This window comes from Nymphalis io, chromosome 7 (assembly GCF_905147045.1).
Source record: "Nymphalis io chromosome 7, ilAglIoxx1.1, whole genome shotgun sequence".
Classification (NCBI taxonomy): domain Eukaryota; kingdom Metazoa; phylum Arthropoda; class Insecta; order Lepidoptera; family Nymphalidae; genus Nymphalis; species Nymphalis io.
This window is the reverse complement of record NC_065894.1, coordinates 4,481,785-4,508,170: the sequence shown is the minus strand read 5'-3', so window position 1 is coordinate 4,508,170 and position 26,386 is coordinate 4,481,785. Positions and strand designations below refer to the sequence as shown.

At 34.0% G+C, this 26,386-nt stretch overlaps 1 protein-coding gene and 1 long non-coding RNA gene across 2 annotated transcripts in view; one reads left to right on the top strand and one right to left on the bottom strand.

Annotated features, from left to right (window-relative positions):
- Positions 1-26,386, top strand: part of LOC126769618 (arylalkylamine N-acetyltransferase 1) — an 82,872-nt gene that overhangs the window by 12,243 nt on the left and 44,243 nt on the right. The gene's annotated exons all lie outside the window — the stretch shown is intronic.
- Positions 5,576-24,420, bottom strand: LOC126769656 (uncharacterized). Its single transcript, XR_007669409.1, has 3 exons — positions 24,347-24,420; positions 6,283-6,385; positions 5,576-6,172 (listed from the first exon to the last, which is right to left on the bottom strand). It is a non-coding gene; the product is annotated as an uncharacterized LOC126769656 (long non-coding RNA).

Genomic DNA, 26,386 nt, shown 5'->3' with positions numbered 1-26,386 from the left:
AAATGGTCAGTAGCAGCCCGGAAGATGGAAGTGAGTACACTCTTGTATCTCGGAAAGCAAGAAAAGCCTTTGGTCCTGCGCCTGAACTCTTTTCGGTCGTGTCAGATTTGCCGTCCCATCGGATTATGAGTGTAAGACAATCTCCAGGGAGATGCTGTTGACGAAAGCAGTCAGAAGAATAGTAATTGTGAAATTGTACATTTTTGCTAAATTAAATAAGCAATTTTTGTTATTAATCTGCAAGTCTTTCAGCCTCAACAAATAAGGAATACGCCGAAAGTTAGATAAAGTCTGTTATCGGCACTCTTTTATACATATTTAAAAACAATCTAGAGATTATAGATTAGATAATGATTATAAATCGAAAGGAGAATGCAAGGGAAGAGATTGAAAGGAGAGTGGCCCTTGCATGTCCCTGCCATGAAAAAAAAATACACAAAAAGATTTAGAAATATTTTTTTATTATTTGAGACTGCTTAAATGAAAACTTAAAGCATATTTGTTATTGTTGTCCATTTTTTTTATGTCTCTTTTTGTGAATTCAGCCCCTACAGCTTACCGTACGGGGGACGGTGATTAAGGTGCAGGCCCACGTGAAGTATCTGGGCCTGACCCTGGACGGAAGATAGCTACGGGCAGCATTTTGTCCAACTTGGCCCGAAGCTCATCAACACTGCTGCTGCCTTAGGCCGGCTCCTACCAAATGTACGAGGGTCGGAAACGCCATTCCTGCAATTATACGCCGGTGTCGTGCGGTCCATGGCACTGTACGGTGCGCCCATCTGGCTGGACGCTCTCACCGCTCGGAACAAGACTCTCTTGCCAAGGTCGCAGAGAATCATAGCGGTGAGGGTGATACGCGGATATTGTACGGTTTTGTGCACGGCGGTGACACTTCTCGCGAGCGATCCGCTTGGGAACTCCAGGCGGAAGTGCTCGCAGAAGTGTACCGGTTCCCGGCGAAAGTGATGTCACGTGGTGACCGTCCAGGGTTGCAGGAGGACTGCGAACAGGACTCTCGCCTAGCAAGCCCGGATTCACAGGTGGGAGGAGGATCTAAGGTCCCCATCAGCAGGCCTGACGACAGTGGAGGCGATCCGCCCCCACTTGAGTCGCTGGGTAACGAGAAATGGTGCCACCTTAACTGACCTTCAGACTGACTCAGGTGCTTACCGGAAGTGGGTGTTTCGGTAAGTAACTGAATGAAATATCAGTCAGGAGGTAATGCCCTACTGCCACGAGCTTGGTGCGCCTACAGACACGGCATGCCACACTCTGACGGAGTGTGCCGCTTGGGGGCCTCAGCGCCCTTCCCTGGCATCCTTAATCGGTGGAGACCTCTCGCTGCCGAGCGTGATAAATGCTATGCTTGGTAGCGAGAGGTGCTGGATTGAAATGGTCTCCTTCTGCAAAAATGTCATGTCACAGATAGAGGCTGCGGAGCGGAAACGTGAGGAGACTGCCTTCGCTGACGCGCTTCGCTGAAGAAGACCGGGGAGACGACATCGGCACTATGCACATCTTCGTCTCCCGCCGTGAGTTTCGCCGGAGCTAGTGCGTCTCTGTACCCCGAGAACCCCCTAGGATTTGGAGGCCCGCAAATGCGGGCCAACCGTCGAGACGGCACGGTAGTATGCGCAAGCGATTCTGTGACAAGACAGAGTGTGTACCGCTGGTTTTTTAATGGGTATTCTGATATTACATACACCCCCCCCCCCACATCATGTGGGGGAAACAAGTAAATGTGTATTTCCAGCGAGAAAGAAAAGCACATACGGTTGATTCCTATGAACACGGGGCAAGAACAGGCCGCTTAGCCTCGTCTCACCCATCGTTGACCAATTTCTTGTTTCAGAACGTCTTACTAAATAAACTAGGGTGTGTATATATTATATTTTATTACTAAATAGTATGCGGATCCTTGAAAAAGATCTTGCCCCTTTTCTAGTAGGACAGAAACAACAACAAGAACAAGATGACAAAAGAAAGTGGCTGTTGATTCTACATTATCGTACAGAAAAAACTCAAGTATGTTAAAGATGTCATTATTTTAAATAATATATAATAATAAGAATACGATATATTTTTTAAATAAACCTTTTCCGTAGTGATTCGGTTTTTCATTTTAAAATGCGTCAATATTGACCTTCATTTCTAAAGTGGCCTAAAATTACGCTGACAAAAAAAAATCGAAATTGGTGTTCTATACATTCTCTTTTATTGTTTATTTTGATATGTGTTCTCGCAAAAGTTAATATTATAATTTATAATAGAAAGTATTTAAACAACATACAAACATAAAAACACTTGCATTATTTGAGCCGAGTAGGCCCAGTGTATTGAACCCGTGAATCTCAAACAATGAATGATTCAAACTCGCTTGCCCGATTTTGTATATAATTCATCTCGTGCTTGGCAGTGAAGGAAAACATCGCAAGGACCTGCATGTGTCGCATAAAAATTAGCCACATGTGTATCAACCAATCCACATTCGAGCAGAGTGGAAGAATAAACTCCAAGCCTCCTACTTAAAAGGAAAGAAGGCCAGGCCAGAATACCCATTAAAAAACCAGCGATACCCACTCTATCTTGTCACGGGATCGCTTGCGCATACTACCGTCCCGTCTCGACGGTTGGCCCGTATCCTCGGGCCTCCAAATGCTAGGGGGTTTCTCGGGGTAAAAAAATCTTATTTTTGTAAAGAGATCCCCTAGCAGTGGGAACTGCTAGGGGATCTCTTTACTGCTGCACTGCATTCTGTTACTTTACATTACTTTTTGCATTATTTGTACCATGAATCTAAAAATAAGATTTTTTTTACTTTATATTTAGTATATAATATTCGCATTCTAATCGCAACAACAAACATACAATGATTTTGGCTCAATTTTTGATTATTACTTTATTATTTAGAGAGGAACGCTTCAATAGCAACAAAATATGGCTGGCTTTAAAATGCCTATGTGAGTCTTATGAAATTAAAAAACCAATGTAATATGATCTGTTATATAAATTTAAAGCGTAATTCTTTTGTGTCCTTTCCTGAGTTAGGCTGTCGGTACTTAATTTGTTTAATTATGCCAGCGCTTAGTCTGCACGAATGATCATTATTTACTTATCGTAATTAATCACAAAGTTTTTATTCTTACAAATTGTCATCTACGTTAAGATGGATAAAGACTTAACTTGATTTTTTTGTTTATATATTTTACGTAATTTCAAATAAATGCAAATATGTCGTTAAATTGAATCTGAAATTATTAATACTTAATTATTTATTTAACGATAAATATTTTTATCCCCCAATAATTAAAAGGATATGTTCTGACGTCATTTAACGCGATATTGTTGATCAATTTAGTTTTTAAGCTTTTTTTTGTAGGTTAGAGTGTGAGACCTGACGTTTATCTCCTGAGTACACGTGAGAAATGATTTAATACAAAATTATACTCGGAAACCTTAAAACTTATTATATATTTATATTATATTTAAAAAAAATCCTATATGAAATCGGAAATTCATCTTAAAATAAATAAGAGAGTTATTGAAAATGTATAAAGTGAAGGTTATGAATGTTTGGCCGTAATGGCATGCAAGTAATATAAGATGCTACGATTCTATCGAATTGATTTTATTACGACTTTTGTATATTTCATAATATACGACATTTCTACAGTATTAAGCTACATATTCGTTTTTTTTTATTTACTTATTATAATATTTTAATGAACAGTAATAATAAAATAAAATTTGAAAGTAAGGGACAGATTTTACTGACAATGTAATGAATTTATGACGTAGGTATTAATTAAAAACAAGTATTGTCAAAATGCGAATTTTTATGTGGATTATTAAATTATATGAATACGCAATATGTGTAAGGTTTCTTTCACCCTTTTTAAGTTTGATGTTACGTTTCGCATATTTTAACAATTTTCTGTACAAAATAGAATTAATTATTGTAATTAATTTACTTGAGCTAACTTACTCTTAACATTCCTATATATACTTTTTTTTCAAATTGATAAAATACATGACATAATATAATGTAATATTTGAAGTGGAATTTAGTATACTAGAGTTGTATGTACTAATATGACTGTCTATTTTGATCAATTTACTTTAAGGGCTGAATAAAATATTAATTAAAATAAAAAATAACTGATAAATAGCATAAATCATGACCGCGTGGACAAAGGTGGCACGATACCTAATGCCTATACCTAATATATAATACCTAAAGGTGTTGGCATACTTTCTCCGTTGAATTGGAATTGCATTTCTCTGGTATGGTACCATAGAGCTGAAAGAGAGTTTGTAGTGTCTCCCGTGCCTTGAGAAGCATCTTAAGGCGTTGGTCTTGCGCCTGAGCTCTGGTCTCATCGGATTATTAGAGTAAGGGAACAGTGTGCCACTGTGTTTTCTTACAATTTATGAATTCTTCTGAGCTCGGCTAGCGTGGCTGCTATTCAGTCAGGAGACATATAATTACTTAATTAAATAATTTTTTCGTGCTTTAAAAAAATATATGTTTATTTAATAATAATTTAATTTGACGAGCCAGTTGGCGTGGTTGGTGGATGCTTGCCTTTCACGCCGAAGGTTGTGGGTTCGATTCCCACCCAAGACAGACGTTTGTGTGCATGAACATATCTGTTTGTTCTGAGTCTGGGTGTAATTATCTATATAAGTATGTATTTACAAAAGAAAAATAGTATTTGTAGTATATCAGTTGCCTGGTTTCCATAGTACAAGCTCTGCACAACCTTAATTAGGGATCAGATGGCCGTGTGTGAAAAATGTCCCCGGATATTATTATTATTATTATGACAAATAGGAAGCAAGCATTATAATTAAACCCGGACGTAATAGGTTATTCTTATGCGAATTTGAAACGCAATTGTTCCTATGTTTAATTAATGAGATTAATAAGCAGTATTTACCTCTTACGTATAAATGCTTATTGTAATAATAGAATTTATCTCCGGGTTCAAGTCCGTTTCATTACCCACAAATATTTGTTTGACGGGAATACCGATGCTGGAATGTCTAGTGTATTTATTAATTATTTTTATATACAAAATTGTAAGTATAAGAAGACAAAAAATATAAATAACGAAAATAAAAATTGCAAACTGCGGTTTGGAACGTCGAAGCGGTCTCTTTTATCTAAAGATAAAAGTTGTAACATTATTTTGTAACGAATAATAAATTAAAGGCTTACTGAAGGACATTGTTCCGCGCAAATTAAACGATAAAGTGTCATTTTCTGACACATTACTAACTAATTGGATATATTTATTTCGTGGTAACGATACTTACAATTTTATTAAAGAGCAGTTGTTGCAGAGTTTGAGCAGTTGCAGAATTCATTGTGTATAATTAATTGAAGGCAGGATTGGGTGCATACTTCAGGAAATCCATGCCTTTTTTTTAAATAATGAATCTAAGAATTTCACATTAGACATCAATTATATATTTTTAATTTATAAGTTTACAGTATAAATTATTTAATTTAATATTATGTACAGTCCTTTTTATAATATATATAAAAAAAAAAAACAAAATACGCATTACAAATTTTTATCAAAAACACGCCTTCTAAAAGATTGTCCTGTGGCATTGTACCCAAGGCGCTGGCACTATTGCCTATTTGCACCGCTAGACTCAGCCTTTGGGCTAAATAAGCGCCAGCTCTTGGGTCACCAGAAGTGTGGACCAGTTTCTTAGATAGATCTTTTTTGGAATTTTTGTAGTATCCAGACGACCTAATGTTTCAAAATCCAGGCCCGCAATTTCATATTCATATTTATAGACGGCGCTTGAGTATTTGAGCAGCTTTCGCGCCTGTACTGGTTTTACGAGACATATTCTTGATATGAGATACTACCAGCGTTTCTAAGCATTTGCATCCCACACAAGAACACGTCTCATTGACGATGGCACTAATGTTGCTCCATCGGGTCTCTTATCTGATGGTAAGTCTCTGCTTAAACCATTCGGTTCCAAAGTAGTACGAATCGATGCTGCGCCAAAGCTTGACGAAGTATGTCATTAAGAGATCCATGGCGATATTCACGACCAGAACTTTTGCGGTAGCCGAGTTCATGGCGTCCGAAATGATCCACCCGGGTACCACAGGGATATGTGTGAGGCTCGCACACCTTTAATCCTAAAAAATAGAAAGGATTTCATTCATTCGGTTATAGAGAATTCAGAGTTGATGGATCAATTTTCTGCTACAACATTGCTTATTTAAAAAAAATAAAATAATGTCGATACCTTTGCAATTCTTCCAGACAAATGAAAGATGGGTTAGCTTCAGATTAGAATGCTTTAAAGGCTGCATCGATATATTGTAGAATTTTTCAAAGGAAAAGCATCACTAGCTCATCCGCGCCACCAAAGTACCGCGGCAAAAAATGAAACAACCGCATCACGTTAGACACATTTTGTTACACGAGAGGGAAGAAAGATATAACGTAGAGAGAAAGAGAAAGAGAGCTCTATATTTTTAAAAGTTTCACTTCTATTACGTGAACGGTGGTGCAAACGCAATTCTTTTTTTAAATATTTTTATATTTAAATATTAATTATCTATGACCAGGTTCAAGTTCAGGCGTTAATTGTTACAAAGTTTAGTTTAACCTGGAGGAGATACATTGAGTATTCATACGTCAGAGTCATCGATAGTGTAGGCCAAGGTTGTAAATTATACAATAATTTCAAGTGCGCCACATTACGTGGTATTGAAGATTAGATGTGAAACAAATTTGATACTACAAATGTTTATTAAACTTATTTAATTACATATTATTATTAATTTTATAACAATGATTATATAAAAAGAGATGCATAAAGAGGGACGGGATGGAATGCGCGAATGTTAAAATAATTATAATAAACAAAAATATTTTGATACCTATATCATGCGGCTACATTGGTATACAATATATGTCATTAAATATTTACTCTGGAGTTCCTCGTAAAGACTAACAGCCTTGCTTACAAGCGTTATTTAGTGAGCGATTAGTTAAACAAGCTGAGAGCAAAGAGTTAAATCAGTGTTTAATTAAACAGCCGTTAAGCAACATTTAAAGGAAGGCCGTTACTGAACCAATTATTTAAAATAAATGGATATTAAATAATAAATCACCGCTGTCTTCGTCATCGTGTTGGTATAGGGATCCAATAATGCAGTTAAAACTATATATTACGTTTATGTATAAATGTATATGTGTGTTTTTCCTAAAGATTGACTGCTTAAGAATGCTTTCAGGCATAGAGTCTGCTTTTGGTTCCCTGTAGCCAATAATTGTTTACCGTATTTTATTATTATGCCATGGATAGTACAAAAGGTCTGCCGTGCGTATACAATGCCAATCCAAAGAGAGAAAGAAACACTATTCATTCACTATTTCATACACAAACATTTATCACACAGTTGTGGACAATAATTACTTCTATGTCACCATTGAACATTGGTGCTATGACCAATATTAGTCAAAAGGACATTTTAATTAACAACTCAATGGTATACGTTGTGCCTAGCGACGTCAGAATTTAAGATTCGGTTTTCGTTTACTCTCCGCTACAAGTTTAACTGGAAAATAATAATAATACCACTCTTTGAGATAAGTAATTGCTAATATTCTTTAAATAACCATATAATATCAATCGGTAATAACAATAATTAAATCAGAGCAGCGTCAAGTATATAACGGTTTATCGAGAAATATCCTACATATGTTACAGTTTTAAGTGTGTGCGCAAACACACACACTACACTGTGTACACTCGATTCCCTCACTCTTATAATCCGATGGAACGGCAATCCGACATGTCTGAAGAGAGTATAGGCGCAGTAAAAGATCATCGTGATAGTTACAAAGAAGTTATAACGTCGTTTAAAGTTGAGTTCTCTTTTTGAGAAGCATATACTGGCTAAAACTTTATATTATCTAAAATTGCTAAATTGCTAACAACTTCACACTTACCTCAAGCATTTGTGTAGTACTTAATAAATCTTAAAACTCAATTTACGTTATCATTTAATGCATTTTGTCTTAATTGTAGTAAGTTGTTTTTTTTTTTGTAAATATTTAATGAATTTTGTATATGAACTAAAAAAAACTATTCGAAGGTTAAAAAAGGAAAATAATTTTAATTATTGAATTAAAATACACAATTTTTCTTACATCAGATAATGTATATAGATAAAACATGTTAAGATAAGATATCCTATGACTTCTGAATGACATTTACTTCCTTTGTTTAAAGGACAAGGCACTTTCGTGAGACAACAAAAGTAATTTATGCTGATTGTATCTTCCGGAATTCGCATCGAGATCATTTTTTATCAATATGGACAAATGTAAATGAAAAAAGACAATATTTTTTATATGTGTAATATATTATTTCTACTTCATTTGAAATGGGCCACCTGATCAGTACCATAGTGTTTTGGTACTACATTTAGTGCGTAAAGGTTAATGAACAAAAAACTCTTCCTCAAATTAAACCTTAAAACCTTAATATCCTTTATCGATTTCTGTAAAAGTGACCACAAGAAAATCCTTTTCCATGAGCCCGAACTTAGTTTTAAAAATCCTATCACATTTTTTATACAACTGGCACAAAAAATGAGTATGCATGTATGTATGTCTGTATATATGTGTACGAGTATATACATTTTTTTTACGTTTTTGACATTGTTCGTGCGGCATTTTGAGTAGTTTTTTTCGAAAGTTATAGCTTTTTTATTACTGTGCTGTTAAACGCCAAAATGACCTTACTTAAGCCAGCTTAGGTTAAGGTTAACTTAGGTTAAGGTCAGATTATACACGGTAGCATGCGCAAGCGCTCCTCCCCTCGTCAAGACGGAAAGGGTACCACTGATTTTTTAGTTGGTATTCCGATGTTCGAGGCGCACTCCGCGCCTTGGACACCGGCGAGCCCCACATATACCCCCCTACTGTCCGTGGGGGAAAAGAATAACGCGTTTTTCAAGCGTAAAAAAAGGTAAGGTTAGATAATTCCCTATGGCGCAACCACAGCGAAGAACGGTTCAGTCGCAAACACGTTGTCGGAGCCGTCCTGCGACCTTCGCTGCCTGGATAAGATCAAAGTGTCGACTGGGGCACCACCAAACATACGCTGGAAGTGTGCACCCCGTTGAATAGGGTGAGGGAGTTCTTGTTCCGCAAAGTCAGACGAGACCTTTTTTACGATCAGAGGCCCCTCAGAGCATCCATAGGAAGGCTGTAGCTTTCTTCTAGAAACCTTGATGTTTTAGAAAGTGACGGGAGTACAGTATTAACTACAACCTTCTACCATTCTACCACCAGGGTCCTACTACCACCAATCTCTTCCTTTTAGTTTACATAATTTATCTGTTTTAATGAAAATACTTGTACACATATTTTGATAAATGCTTTATCACTACTTTACATAAAGTCACCTTATGTACCTAATACAAAGTATGTATTTTAATACTAAGCAATTACATTTTGTATTGTTGTGTTCCGGTTATGTACAACAATTAAACTAGTTTTATTAATTATATATCTTGGTAAAAATAATATATATTATAGCAATAGGGATTTATGTAAGTGCATATCGTCTTAAATTATAGTGAACGAGCTGTTCCTATTTCTTTTAATTAAATGTTTCTCCAATAGTAATAACTACATATATAACAATAAATTATTTTAACTTCTTCTGCTAGTCTAAATACGATATTCTCATCTGATGATTGTTTTATAAAAAATATATCACTCAGATGAGTGTTGTCTAAAATAAAATATTTTTCATCATCAATTATATTAAACTATAGTATACCAGCTCACACCAACGGCTATGTTTGCGTATGTAGTGAGAGAAGCATATATAACGTAGCCTATATGTTAAGTCAGGGTATAAGCTATCTCGTTTAAAATAACATCCATACCCGGTCTGTCCTTTTTGCGCGAAAGAGTAAGAAATATCCTTCTATCCATCCTCAGAAACTTTCGCGTTTATAATATTAATAATATTAGTCCCAAATAAGCAGTGCATTCGAGGAAACATGCGGAACTAATTTAACTAATCAATAAGCTCGAATTACGACGTAATATCCAATCGTGAAATGTCAGACAGTGATATTCGATATTGACTACAATAATTATAATATTTAAAGGATACGCGACAAAATAATATATATGTGAATTGAGGATGGTTACGTACAGAATTTTTAAAATATTTATTGATAAATAATTATCTGTATAAAATAATTGTAGACCGTTTGAAATACTATGTTAATAATGAACAAAGACAATAATAGGTAAGCCTTCAACGACAATATCCAAGGCCATTTAATTAATATAAATCATATCAATGGCTAGCCAAGGTGCTGCCAACGCCTGCCAATTATGACATTAACGCTCCTAGTATGTCTCGGTAAGGTTTACGGTAATTATATCTTTGCGAATATTACCATAAATAAAAAAAATGTAAGCATATAATTTAGAAGAACGACATTGCATTGTATACTTTTAATATTAACATGACCTAAATGTAATAAAAATAATTACAATATCTTCCAAGTCAATTTACAACCACTTCTAGACTTCTAAGTGATTAAACCAATTACATAAGGCGGATAAAAAACAAAAAAATAGAGAAAAATTACTTATATATAGTAAGCAATACTTATAAATTTACATTTTTAGTTTAGAAACTTACAATTTTTGGCTATACCTTTTAAATTCAAAGGGACATCAGCCGATGATTTTGCAATGGATATATCGTCAGGAAATTGCTTGTATCTGATAACTCCACGTATCCATCCATTCATTACTGGTTTGTGCAAGCTCGTCTAGGTAGGTACCACCCACTCACCCAATATTCTACCGCAAAATAACAGGTTGAGTGAGCCTGTGTAATTACAGGCACAAGGGATATAACATCTTAGTTCCCATGGTTGGTGGCGCATTGGCGATAAGCGATAGTTAATATTTCTTACAATGCCAATGTCTATTAGCGTTGGTAACCACTTACCATTCGGTAGCCCATATGCTCGTCAGCCTCTTAAAAAAAAGACATCAAAGCAACCCGCATTAGAGAAGCGCGGGATATTTACTTTACATTTCAATTGTTTAAAAATATATAATTTTTAATTTGTTACGATTAAACTAATTACTTTTACATCAGCGATATGCAAAATACTCAGCCACGTGACGTAAGTTTTGCGTGGTGTTTGCGAATTCGTATCACGCGAACGAAAGATAAATCTTATATAATCGCATGTCATCTACAAACATACAATATCGTTTCTCGCTGGTCAAGCGAAACATTAACAATCAATTGTCTTGTCTTTTTTAAAATTGATTTGCAATAAATAACGTTTTCACAATAATGATCATATAATATCCATCCATAAATATTATTATTAAGTACTTCGAAAAGTGTTTAAAATCTTCTTTTGGTTAATTGGTTATTGTTGTATAAATTATAAACAATAATGAACAAAAGTAAGTAAGTAACGGCCTTTAAATGTTCCATTGTTGAGTTAGGGCCTCTTCTGAGGAGACAGTTTTGGCATTTATTCCAGCACGCTGCTCCTAGCTCCAATTCGGTGGTGTTTGCCCAAATTTGAACCCGCAATCATGGGTTAAGGGCCAACTCGGCTCAATATCGGTAATGACATAGGACACGCCTATCCTGTTTTTCTTCAAATGTTTCTATTAAACATTTAACTAAGGTTATTTCCATGTATTGATGAAACAAGACAGTTATATGTCCTAGGATTAAATCTCTAGACTAAACGGCGACTTCGTAAGCCTGTACATTAATTATGTTTTAATTCTTGTTTTAAATTAACTATGTTTGAATATAGAACAATCTTTCTTTTTAACGTATAGATTAAAAAAATATATGAATAGATGTATGAATAAATGAACAATTCATATTTTTTAAATTGACGTATAATTTTTTACAACATTTAACTCATTAAAACAGCTTAGAAGCTTTTTTTTATTATTTAATAATAATATTTTTTGCGAAATGGCAGACAACGAACTAAATGCGTTTTTATTTTATGTTAGTAGTATGAATTACTTATAAAAGTTATCTAATGTCAACTAACGGTACTTTCGACCTTTCGAATGTCTGGATTGCCACAAAAGGAAATTAACAAGTATGTTATTTTTATTAAATTTACATCAACGCGTTTAAAACCTTGTACTCGTTTCTATTGATGTTGGATATGGAAGTATTTTCTATTACTCTTAAAATTATTTTATTAATATGATTGATTAATAAGAGTTCTGGCATGTAACACGCATTTACTACAAAAAATATGAGTACTTTTAAATTATTACTCTTTTAAAAACAAAAAGAGCATGAAAAAGTTGCCGCTTTTTTTCTTTTTTCATGCGATTTTTGGTTTGTTTTTTGAACATTTGGCAATTGGTGTATAATATAAATTTAATTTTGAGTTAATGTAGATTTTAGATTATGAATATTTCTGTTATGTACATAATAAATCCGCGCCAATCAAAATATCAATGAGTCTTTAATAAAATAAAATGTAAGTGAACCCTTTAAACTCAAAGTTAAATATTTAGATTGGAGGTATCTCGGGCCGCTGAGAACCCTAGAGCTAGGCGAAGGGAAAAGGTGCTCAAAGTGCCTGAGGCTTCTCCCCATTTTTCTTTGGCGAAGTGGGTCACAGCAGCATCCTCATCACGCTCTTTGCTCCACGACCTTCTTCTAGGACATAACACTTTCACAGAAGTAAACCATCTCTGACAAGCAACTCTCGCTCTCGAGCATAACGTTTGTCACACTTAGCGAGAGTTCCCGTTGACGATGTCCACCAGGGCATTGCGCTGAGGCCCCCACTTAGTCCACTCTATCAGGGCAATAATGTAGTGTTCATGGCATACTATCCCGTGTCGTGTGGTATTTAACAAAACAGTCGTGTTCGGCACGTACCTGCGTCATCCTAAATGACTTTATGAACCAAATTGACAATAATAAATAAATTCCGTCTGTCAATATAACGTTTCATTACAAAACGCGCGAATTCGAACATAATATTGATTTTAAGACAACATTACTAGACTAGTGACACACACTACTAGACTAGTGTTATGCATAAAATGTTGCCTTAAAATCAATATTATAAATACTGGTGGTAGAGCTTTGTGCAAGCTCGTCTGGGTAGTTACCACTCACTCATCAGATATTCTACCGCAAAACAGCAGTACTTCGTATTGTTGTGTTCCGGTGTGAAGGGTGAGTGAGCCAGTGTAATTACAGGCACAAGGGACATAACATCTTAGTTCCCAAGGTTGGTGACGCATTGGTGATGTAAACGATGGTTAACATTTCTTACAATGCTTATATCCATGTACGTTGGTGACTACCATCAGGTAGCCCATATGCTCGTCCGCCTTCCTATTCTATAAAATAAAAATGTTTAAATCGTTAATTTTAACATTTAGTCATTTAAACCATTTATTCAAATAACTCGTATAAAAAAAATATTTTAAGGAATAAAACGTTTCCCGATCAGCTGTTGAAAAAAATGCATCAACTTTCGCTTGCAAAACAAGAAATGTTAAATCAATTCCTTTTTTCACATTTTTTTTTTTATTAATGTGTATTGTTTGTACATGAGCGAATGCGGTGAGGCAGAATCGGGCACTGTCATTTGAATTGACAATAGGTCATCTCATTTAATTGAAGTCTCACCTTCGTAAACGTCACGAGAAAGCATGTACTAATAAAATTGAAAATCTCATGCAGCACTATAAGAAATAACAATAGACACTAAACGTCAAAATATCAATATATTTAAAATTTTAAATAAGAGTAAAAATTGTGTTCACGAGTAATAAAATTATAATTGAATTTCTGTTTATCTGTAATATTTTTAAGGACGAAACAGTTATGCATTTTGTAAATAGCCGGAACTTAACTTGTTTTTCAAAACAATTCACGTTTTTTAACAATTCAAATTTCATACTAACAAGACTGTAAACTCGAGGTCTGATCAATGGAGGTCTGTTCAGATTAGTATTACAAATGTATATTACGATATCCAAAAAAATAATCTCTTGTGTGAAAAGTGAATTACACACAATACAATTATATATTACACACAATACAATTAAATATATAGCGATTGCCCCGTGACAGCAGCGTGGTGGAACAGCTGTTCACCTTCACCTTTTTTTTCTTAAAAAGAAAGGAAGCGTAAGCCCAGCAATGTAAAGTTAACGTTATGTTTACTGTTATTGTACTTTTTTTAGCAACATATTGGCTGTGGAAACTTTACAATTTTAGTGATGGTGGTTTTGTGCAAGTCTAAGTTGGTACCGCACACTTATCAGTTATAACTAAAGTAAATAAATTTTAAGTATTGCTGCATTTCGGTTTGAAAGATAATTACACCTCTTCGAAGAAGACATAGGCATACAACATGTCGATTCAATGAAATAGTCGTAAATATTAAAAAATTCACAATATGACACCGATAATATATAAAATTTGTATAGTCATAAGATTAAAAATATGCAGGCACATAAAAAATAAGATTAATCCAAATAAAAGATAAGTAAGATTCACGGACCATATTTCTAAAATTTAAAATAGATGAACAGAATGGTATATGGGACACACGATAGTAGGTGAATACAACCGAGCATAGATATTGGTACTGTGGGACCTTAGCTGTTATGTCACTTGTGCCTATAGTTATTCTGGCTAACTCACCCTTCAAACCGGAACACAACCTAAGAAATACTAAGTATTGTTCTCGGGCCGTAGAATATTACCACCAAGCTAGTACGTAATACTTCAGTGGAGATAAGATTATTTCAGGAAAATTAACACACACACACACACATGAATAGAGCCTCAGATTAGGTAAAAGCATTTATATATAACAGAGGTCTTGACAGAGTAAGAACTATTTCTTTAAATTTCTGGCAGTATTTACGGACAGACAGACAGACAGGTCACCGACCTCAGTAACAAGCCGACTGCGCAGAAGATATTATGGACTCTTTATGGAAATGCGACATGGCCGACGATAAATAGACAAAGACTTTACAGAAAAACTTAATAACTTTTTTTGCCCTGATATTCGATGCCCGGATCTCGGAATCTACATTCTTATAAGCTAGCCACAAAACCAAAGTTGGCACTTGAAGCAGCACACAGAAGTACATTAGATTCTAAAACGGTCCCGATCAACTGCAACAATATTTCACGATAATAAACGAAATATCACTGACAAATTACGAGATCACGGAAACTGTATTTCCAATTAACTTGAATTTTACATAATTACTCCTTTCGCGATGTAGGCGCGAAATTTATGCAAATCGTATTCAAAATATTTTTTTTATCATCTATCCATGTGAAGCTGGGCGGGTAGTTAGTCAAATATAAATGTATACTATATCGTACATTAAATGTAATAATTATAACTTTAGATATGAGGTAAACGGCGGCAGTTTTTATCTGATCAGATAAAACAAAATAAATTTACATACCTACAGCTTCATGATTACTACTGTACTCAATACTGGGGTATGGGGATCGGGGTGAATAGTAAGCTTGTGGGGTGTTTACGCTCTGAATGGCACGAACTGAAAGCGCCTTTAATACAAAAATACTAGTCTGTATGTATCTGTATATATATATACCATTAATAATACTGCAGGGCATTGTGTAGCTTTGAAATCTAAATTAATATTCTATGGTACAATTCATCTGAATTGGTATTGGAAACAGAATGTTCACTTATCTTTTACCTTTTTTTAATACTGAATACATATATAAAACAGGACTTGGAACTCTATACTCTTCAAAAAAAAGTTTTTTTCGTTACGTTACGTTATTTATCAAAAAACGTTGCAAATTCTATTCCCATCGTGCCCAAAGGTATTTAACCTTTGGGCACGATGGGAATAGAATTTAGAATTTCACAACAGAGTTTTCAAATTCAAACCTTGAATCTCTAAAACGCTTTTCTTTTTCCTTCATATCTATTCCTGAATAATATAGTATTTCATTTTACAATGAATTTAGAAAAAAAAATCTAAGCAATCATGTTGCTTTAACAATCTTCAGAGAACAATAGATTCGCTCGTGATTCAGGAACGAACCAGCCGTATATTTTACCGCAAGCTTATGGCTCGCTCGTTAATCAGGTTCTTTATATTAGATTACAAAACGCAAGCTATTTATTTACAAATTAATAATGTAATACAAATCGATGACAATACTCGTTGTGTAAAATACTTAAGTATTTAGCAAACAAATAAAAGTATATATTTTTTAAATGACCAGAATGGAGATGTTTTATGCATCATAGTCTACACGTTTTTCTCTGATTTATGTTATTATGCATGTTTGGTTTTCGATAACTGTGGCAAGACTAATCTTGAAAGATTATAATACAATCATTGTTTGAAAATTATTAATGATTATGTTAAAAGTTATAAGCAGTTCTTGATACATATGTCTTAATTTAAATATAACACTATTCCTCTAAATTACTACATTAACTTTAAATTAAAAAGTTCCGATAACCATTTCGACGACATTCAAAAAAGTTATTTTTTTCCCGAATCCATAAAAAATATCATCTATCTCGACCAATTATATTTTTCATGACTCCTGCTGCGATTGATTCCTAGTTTTTGCATTACCAACAGATGCCATGATATAACATGAAGTTATACAAACAACAATAAAATATAAAATGCTAGATAAACCTTCTAAAATCTGCAGTTGCTTTTTATTCAGATAATTTATAATTAAAAAAAAAAATTTATTATTAATATTTCTTATTTTTTTAAATACCCATTTAATTCTATTTTGAAATCTTTCAACAATGTTTTGTTTGTTTTTATAATAATATATACTCGCTGGTCGGTAATGTAAAAAATGAACATGGCGCCCTACCTCAAAAACTTACCATAATAATTATGGATAAATAGATAACATTTGACCTAAACTATTTAAAGCGGATGAAATAACAAACACAGTTAATTAATAATTTTGAAATGCAATTTGCAATTAGAATTTAATCCGCGAGTTAAACAAATGTTACTTAATAGAGAAATATTGAGTGATTTTTTTATCAACTCAAAAGGTATCATTACTCAGATCTCAGAATCAATTACCGCCGTAAATCAAACTTTTATTTTCATTAAAACGATGAGATACGATTTTATTTAATTATTTCCTAGAACTATTGATAGAACTGGTTTTCATTACAATTATGTATTCTTCCATGCTTATTCATTCGAAAAAACGAACGGAAAACATAATCTTGTTATTTTGGTTGTCTTTACAATAGCAATCGAAGGTTATTTTTTAAGAAAATAATACTTATCGTACTCAAAATTGCCAATTATCAATATTCATCTTCACCTTTATAAATATTTGAAATTATCTATATTTTTGGAGCGATTAGTTTGGCTGCACTTCGTATATTAAAATATGGTACAGAATTTCCGAAAATGTTAGTCTCTGCGATACAATTATTCTATGTATTATGAAAAGTAAAACTTTATATTTATGTTTTTTACCTATATACATACATTACATATGTTGGTACATGCGTTTCGTGTCGCGATTTTCAAGTTATAAGATTTTTTATAGCTGTGTGGGAATATGAATAATACACAGATAGAATCGCATACAAACAAAAATAATTATAGAATATACAGTTTTTGGTCTCAAATAAAACATCATCTGTGCTGTTAATTTCCATATAGCTGTAACTTATGATGAGAAAGAGCAGATTAAAACATCTGCAATACTAGAAAAATATTTAGAAAAATGTTTGAGATAGCTGCATAGAACGAACAACCAGCTCTTTGATATTCTGAGTCATCATAACATGTACCAATATTAAAAATTATAAGACCATACACTTGATCACACACAAATCTCGGTCTTTTTACATTAGCAATAATCATTTTAATTTGTTTTTTTTTTGAGCCGAATTAGCCATTTTGTTATAACACCTGAACAACCACGAATTTTCATGTACTAAATTTGTTTATAATTATTTATTCAATGCTCGGTGGAGCAAAAAGCATCTTGAGGAAACTGGCTAGTGATAGATAAAAATCTATCTATCTCATCAAACGAAAGAAGAGGCATTAGACCAAAAGGAAATTTACAGGTAAACTTTGTATATTTTTGCTACATAACAAAATATAATTCCATTGTTATTTAAAAAACGATTCATCTTAATCACTTTTATAACAATGAAATAATATAAACTTCTTAAAAACAAAAGGTTGTTCACGACACGTTCTCATGCAAAAATTTATAAATCATATAAGTTTATTAGCTATATATTGTTTTATCATATGAAAAATAAACGAAATATATTTTATTTTTATAAAAAGATGATTGTAATTAAAAAATGAATATTAATTATAAAATTAAATTCAGTCAAAATAAAAGAAAGATACATATGTTTTGTTATGTCTGGCGGTCTACTAGTTAAAGTTTTTTCACTTAATATTTCTATTATTGCAGAGCTCGTGATATCGATCCCACTTATATGGTAAATGTAGGTATTTTCTTCTCTTTTTGGAACTTGTTGGGAGTAGGAATACAGTAATGTGCACCGTGTACCAAAAACAACGCTACTGTTATGGGTTTTTAGCGAACACTTGCCATGCCAACTGTATCAACTTGCTACACTTGGTTCAACGTCATACATTTTGTATTTACACGGATACGAGCGCATGCCCAGGGTACTTGATAAATCATATGTCAATGTTCAAAATTTTAAATAACTTTTTTTACAATCATTTTCTAAAATAGGTTTAAATTATCAATTTCTGAATTACTTGGTGATACTTCGTGGATGACAGGAATACTTAATATTGTTGTGTTTTGGTTGGTAGGGTGTGTAAGCCAGTACAAATACAGGCAAAAGAAACATAACGACTCTGTTCCCAAGTTTGGTGGAGCAATGGCGCTAATTTCTATGGGCAGTGGTAACGACTGTGACTTGTGACGTACATACTGTTAACACCAAGAACAAGTATAACTTTTTTTTACACTTAATAGGCCAGCGTTTGACCGTTGACTTCATACTTAGGCGGGGAATTTCCATTGTGTACCTATGACGCTTTGGTCGCATTTGCCTGGCCGTTCGATAGTAAAAAGGGGGCGGGAGGAATCAGTTCGTGTAATTCCTGAGCATATTTTCCGAGCCTTCTCTCTGGGCCTAGATTTGGGCCTCACTAGCTCGCGCATTGGATTTCTAGCTATCGACAACTGTGCAATCATCTGCGTGCCCATGGATACCGGACATCAGCAGATCATTAATGTGGAGCAGAAATAGTGTCGCTGAGAGCACTGACCCCTGGGGAACACCGGCATTTATAGCCATTTGATCCGACGAGTGGCCATCAATCACAACTCGTAACGATCTGTTCCTCAGGAAGTCTGAAATCCACGCACACAGGCTAGCAGGCCGGCCATAAGCAGGAAGCTGGCTGATAAGGCCATCATGCCAAACCCTATCAAAGGCTTTCGACATATTCAAAGAAACAGCAAGTACCTCCCCGTGTTTCTTGATGTGTGTGAACACCAAAGGATCATCAGTGGACCGGTTTTGGCGAAACCCGTACTGTCGGTCACTGAGAAAGTCATTGGCATTGCAGGTACGTCAGGAGCCTAGTATTAAGGATACGTTCCATTGTCTTGCACAAAATGGACGTAACCGAGATAGGTCTGTAAATGGCAGGGTCAGCACGACTACCCTTTTAGGCACGGGTTGCACGTTAGCAAGTTTCCAGGACTTAGGCACTTGTCCAGTCTCAAGAGAGAGGCGTCAGGATAAGAGACAGTTCAGGCGCACAGCTCTTCAGGACAATTGCTGGAATGCCATCAGGTCCGCTAGCCTTCGTCACGTCTAGACTGGTTAGCATTTTGCGAACTTCCTTTTGCCGATTGCGTACATTAATCATATAAGTGTTGGTGCTAGGTGTTGCTGGAGGAATCCCAGCGTCAAGACATGAAGACTCCGGAAATAAAAATGCAAACAGGTTTGCCTTCTCTTCGGCGGTGTCAGTTAGCGTCCCGTCAGGCTTCTGAAGGGGAGGCAGTGAGGGCCGACAAAAGTTCGCTTCAACCGATTTAGCTAGGGACCAATACGCTTTGCTACCCGAGGGGTACGAAACCAATTTGTTCCCTTTTCGACTAATGTGATCGAAGCGTGACTTTTGCATAGCTTTCTTGCATGACTTGACGACTTTATTAAAGGCTCTCTTTTTTTTGCGTGTATCCCCCTCGCTTTGCGGTTACGAGCTTTAACTCAAGCTGCTTAATGATATTACACAACCAATGACTTTTTAAATGATTGCACACCTTGAGTAAAACGATCGCCTTCAGGTCATTTCAAATTAAAAAAATATATTATCCTACTATTGTTGTTACTTGCAATGGTAAATGATGATATATAAAAAAAATCCGCTGAGTTTCTTTCGCCGGTTCTTCTCAGGTCTAAGGTATTTTTTCCGAAGCGTTGGTAGATTTATGACAATCAATAAGCAAGTGTAACGCTTCTATATTGAATAAAGATTTTTGACTTTCACTTTCATTTATCATCAGGTGGTCCATTTGCCAGCTCGTCTATCTATGTTATATAATATAAATATATATTAATTTTATTATCTTTTTAAGTCTAAATGAAGTATAATTTATTATTTTTCTTATACTATAAATATATAATACTTTAATTTATTTAAAAATATTAAAAGGAAAAAAAGAAAACAATTAAATTGCTTATTTTTAAAATTATAAAATATTACACTATTAAAAATTAAGTAAAAACAATAATTATTATTTCAAAAATCGAAGGTGTCATCAACACTACTTTTAAATAAGTGTAGATATTTTGGCTGGCACATAATTTCTGATATATAGTAAGTTATAAATCAGCCTGGAAATGACCCACAGCTCGGCAAAAGCGTCTTCTCCTCATAAGTAATTTTGCAGCTATAATTTTACTACGCGACTCGGGTTAGGGCAAAGTAGTACGCACAACATTATGTTTGTGTTAGATAAGAGAGTCTCACGAGTCCACCAAGCTGGTAAATCACATTTACGCGTTTCCCCATGTGGGGGAAAGTGTAAATACCCACTAAAAACGTACTCCGTACCCATTATATCTCTTCGTGAAGTCTCGACGGTTGGCCGGCAATCCGTCCGGGACTCCGTTCTTAAGGGGGGTTTCCGAGGTACAGGAACTCACCTAGCCACGGTGGCGCTTACGGTCTCACCGGAGCAAGCGCGTATAACGCCGACGCCTCTTCCCTAGTCTTTTTCACGGCCTTCGATGTGAAACTATCACGACTACTTAATATATATGAATATGAAAATATAATACCTATAAATTTAATTAAATTTATTAAATCATAATTACCGTCTATATAGTAAATAAGTACAAAAATACCACTGAAGCACTAGCAACAAAGAACATAGACATATTATTAAATAAAGTAGCGAGATGAATAATGTTTGGCATTTAATTTCAACTCTATCAATATACACAGCAAATCTATAGAAGATGTCAGGAGCCACAATTTTACATACAATCTGAAAATTTCAATAACCTAAGCTGATATACACAAAGTATTTACTAATTTTACATCAAAATCTTCTTTCTCTTATATTTATTAAGCCTTATAAGAGAACCTATGTCTATTTATGAAAAGGGAATGAGTAGAATTGTGTAGATATACATATGTATGTATATTTGAAGTTAAGTCCAACTCTCATACAGTTTAAACTGAATTTTGATTAAGAGATTAAATTAACGTAGAAACCGATATCAAATTACAAAAAAATAATTAGAGTTACGTGCTTTAAAACGTTCATTAGTCGAATTACCATTACAGTACGAAAACAAAGTAACCTTCAAAGTATCAGAAAAACGAACAATGCGTTTTAAATGAATACAGACTGTTAATCTCATCTATTACAATGATATTTTTTGCTTTATTATCTTTACAAAAATTGGCACAAAACACAACGACAATTAACGGATTAACTTTAACTTCACTCTTTATATCTATCTATCAACGTTTCTTATATTCGCACGAATTTCCAAAATAAATGAGTAAATATAAAGCAATTTTACTAGATGGTAGTGCTCTGTGCCTGGGTAGGTACCACTCGCTCATCAGATGTTCTACCGCTAAACAACAATACATAGTAACGTTTCGGCTATAAGGGTGAGTTAGCCAGTATAACTACAGGAAAAAGGGACAACGTCGTAGTTCCCATTTTGTACATCGCCAATGTCTATGAGCGGTGGTGACCACTTAGCATCAAGTGGCCCAATTGCCCGTCCGCCTACCTACCTATAACATAAACAAAACTATACTTATAATGTATAATATCCTTTCGGCGTATGTGATTTCTGAGCATTACATTTCTTCAATACGTTTCTTCAATCGGTTTTTTAGACTGCATCATTAATTACCAAAATTCACACTTTTAAAGGATCTAATTTTGAAAAGTAATTTTTAAAGTGCTGAGTATTATATAACTTAAAATTTATATCTGAAGACAGCAAAATTTTTCGTTTCCATTTATATTTTTCTGAATATCGAATTATATAAGCCACTTGGGGTAAAATTCCACCACATTTGGCGAACGACACTATTTAAATAGTTGAATAAATTCTGAACGTTATGTGGCAATGGGCAATGCGCGTAGCTATTGAGACCTATGGACGTTGGAGACCGCACCGCAGTATTAGTAGGTCATTTTTAGGTTAACAAGGTAGGTTCTGAATATAAGTTGCGCTATATCTTTCCCTCTGCAAATTTATCTATTTGTAAACTAAATGAAGAAGAAAATCAATAAAATGTATTAAATTTAAATCAAGTAAGAACTTATTAATAAAATCTAGATTGATATTTATCATTTTATTTTAAATGTCGTAAGTGTCTAATTAAGATTTTTTTTAAATAACGCAATTTTTGTGCTCTGAACTTTTACATTTTAATTTTTTACTTGTCGACGAAAAATCTCTTTTTTCCGTTAATTTTTAATTTATCAAAGGTGAGCGACTAAAAGACACATGTCATATTGCAAGTACCGTAGAAATGACCTTTAGTTAAATTGGCTTATATCAAAATACTAAAAGGAAAATGAAGACTCTTGATTCAAAATGAATGAATAATTTTACAAAATTATTGTAAAATAATATAAATAAAATAGTTTCTAATTATGTTTAGCTCAACAATAGCGGATTTTTCTTGTGGACTAGATTTATTAAGACTAAAAACGCATTTAACAATCCAAATAAAATACCTTGTTCTTAGACGAATGGATAATACGTAGAACTAGATTCTAGATATACAACATTTGTCTTTATGCCGCCGCCAGAGAGATTAGCCAACTATGTAGGACATATTGACAGGATACAGATGCACTCTCTATTCCCTAACTCTCAAAATTTAATAAGACGGTATTCAGAAAATACCAAAAAAGAGTTTAGGCGCAGGACCAATGGCGTAATGTGCTTTCCGAGGAACGGGAGTATACACTCTTCCAACTTCTAGCCTCCTCGCTACTACTAAGAACCTACGGGAGAAAAACCTAATAACTATATGTCAGTCCGACCTGAGCTTAAATCTAGGACCTCGGGATCTACTGCTTAATATCTAGCCACCCTTTTTTATCTGCAACTGGCACAACTAATGTATTATGTACTTATATATTATATATACTAATCTTTACTGATATTGTATTGTCTGCTTGTTATCCTGTCACGGCTAAACCACAAAACTGATTTTAATAAAATTTGGTATACCCCAAGCTTGAAGTTGAAGAATTATTATATACTTAACACTTATCCACATCCCCTAAGAGCAATGGTTTACGGACCACCTAGAGACGTAAGAGTTGCACGTTCGATCCTAACCCTTTGCTGTTCCCACTCCCAACAGAAGCTGTAAACTAAATTGGAGGGGTAAATAGGGATATTAGTAATCCCTTAAAAACAGGTATTACTATTATTGTTTAAAAATATATGTACTCATAATATTTATTGCTCTAAAATTAAGTATTTTAGAGCAATAAATATTATTAATATAAAATACAATTGAAAAACGAAAGCTCGTTTATATATATATGATTACATAATTCTCAAATGAATAATAATAAATTTTCTTAACCTTAAGAATAACCGCTTTTCTCGCGTAGTTTTATAGTTCTCTTAGAAATATTGTAAGAGATCAACTGAATTAAGTATATTTTTATTTCGATTGAGCCCCAATGAGCCGAAGATTTCTATATTTACCTTAGTATATCCAAGCAGCGCACATCAGGGCACAACACATCTATTTTCCAATATGACATCGATTATAACAGTAGCAACTTGTAATTACGACTAATCTTAACATACGCACATTAACCACTTTATATTATTTATATCCGTCTACAGAATCATAAATCATTTCTTTATTCATAGAATCATTTAATATATGGCGTTGACGAGTTCATCATTACGGTTGGTAATAATATATAGCCATATCTTGGAAACTAAACCTTTAGTGGATATATTAAACCTGAGCTTAACTTAGAGCAATAAAGTTATAACTGGAAACGATAAACCAGCCAATCTCTAAAATACCTTTATCTTGACATTACTATTAATTATGTTATAACATAACAGGCAATTGTGAATAGCGATAATTATTCTACGATTAAATTTATATTGTTTGACTTTGATTTTATTGATAACATTCATATGTAAATTTACATTATGTTCATAATCGCTTCAGCATTTTTGTTAGCTAAACAGCTTTATAGACATGCCCTTAAGGCTGTTTGAGTAAATAAGATGCAGCTTATATACCAACGCATGTAGAATTCCACAATGGGTCCTATTAATGTTCCTAGGGCGTCAGCATTAGCCCCTCAGCTCTCTTGCCGTTTACACAACTATTTCCAGAGGGTTCGAGGATGTAGAAAATTGTTTTATTAAGAAAACGGTGTTGGATAAGCCTACTGGACAAGCTCTATGAAAAAGCAAAACGGTGTAAAATCTTCCTCCTTAAGTCACGGATATTTCTGCTCAAAGCGCAATCAGCACCGAAGAAAATATTAATCATGTTTTCTTCTCAAGTTTTCTTTTTACAAGAATTAAAATTATCGTACTCCTATCGTGTGGCGTAATTTATTTTGTAACTTCCTAAGGCATATTGTCATCCGGACACGTAACTTTAGAGTTTCTTATTGTCTCTAATTTATGATTGCATGGCCTAAGGACAACATACTGTAAAGTTTATTGAGTACTTATCAAGAAATAATTTAAGATTTTAATCTCAGGAATCATTTAGAACGGCCTTAGTTTTTTGATAAGTCTATTATGGGCACAAAATACAAGTGCAGTCTTTTTTTTTTCACTCATAATCCATGGGACGGGAGATTCGACCCAACCGGATCTAGTGTAGGAGTAACAAGGGCTACGTGCTTCCAAATAACGGAAATGTATACACTGCCAACTTTCGGATGGCTATTACTGATCCATTTTCGTCGGCATAAATAAGCTTATACAGACTGCACAAAGACACAAAATATATTTTTTATGTATTTTAAATTTAAAATAGATTTATAGACCGGCAAATGAGCCACCTGATGTTCACCACCGCCCATACATTAGCACTGTAAGAAATATCAACCAAGTACGAACCCTTACATTGTCAATACACAACCCATGCGTAGTTAGTAGGAGGCAAACCGGAACACAAAAATACTAAGTATTAATGTACTTTGGCGGTAAAATATGTGAAGAGTGGATTGTACCTACCCAAACCAAAATACAAACCACCGAGACAAACTTACTATACGTAAATATATATTCACTTTTAGAGCTAAAGAGTGTAATAAACAATTAAAAAATCAGCTATCACTGCATGGAGAAATACATGCAATATAGTTTTAGCCTTTTTAACCACAGTAAAAATTTAATATTTACATTCAATTTTATTATATGTACAGTTATTGCCACGCAAATACATAATAAATACTGTTTATAATATGAATTTAAATGACGTGTTTAAGATAACCTTCTAAGTGACTGGCGTTGTATCACCCTCCAATTTTTTTTGGAAATGTAAAAGTACACTTTTTTATTAAAATGACAATTAATTTTAATTGTTTATTTGACAAGCGTGTCCATAAATTATCAACTCAACAAAAGTATTTCTTTTTAATGCGCATTTTAATAAAATGTTGGCCATGGCTGCATTTTTAAAGATATTAACATAATATCTTATACTTAAAAGTCTAAAACTAGGAAATACATTGAAGCGTTATTGATATTAAAATATCATAT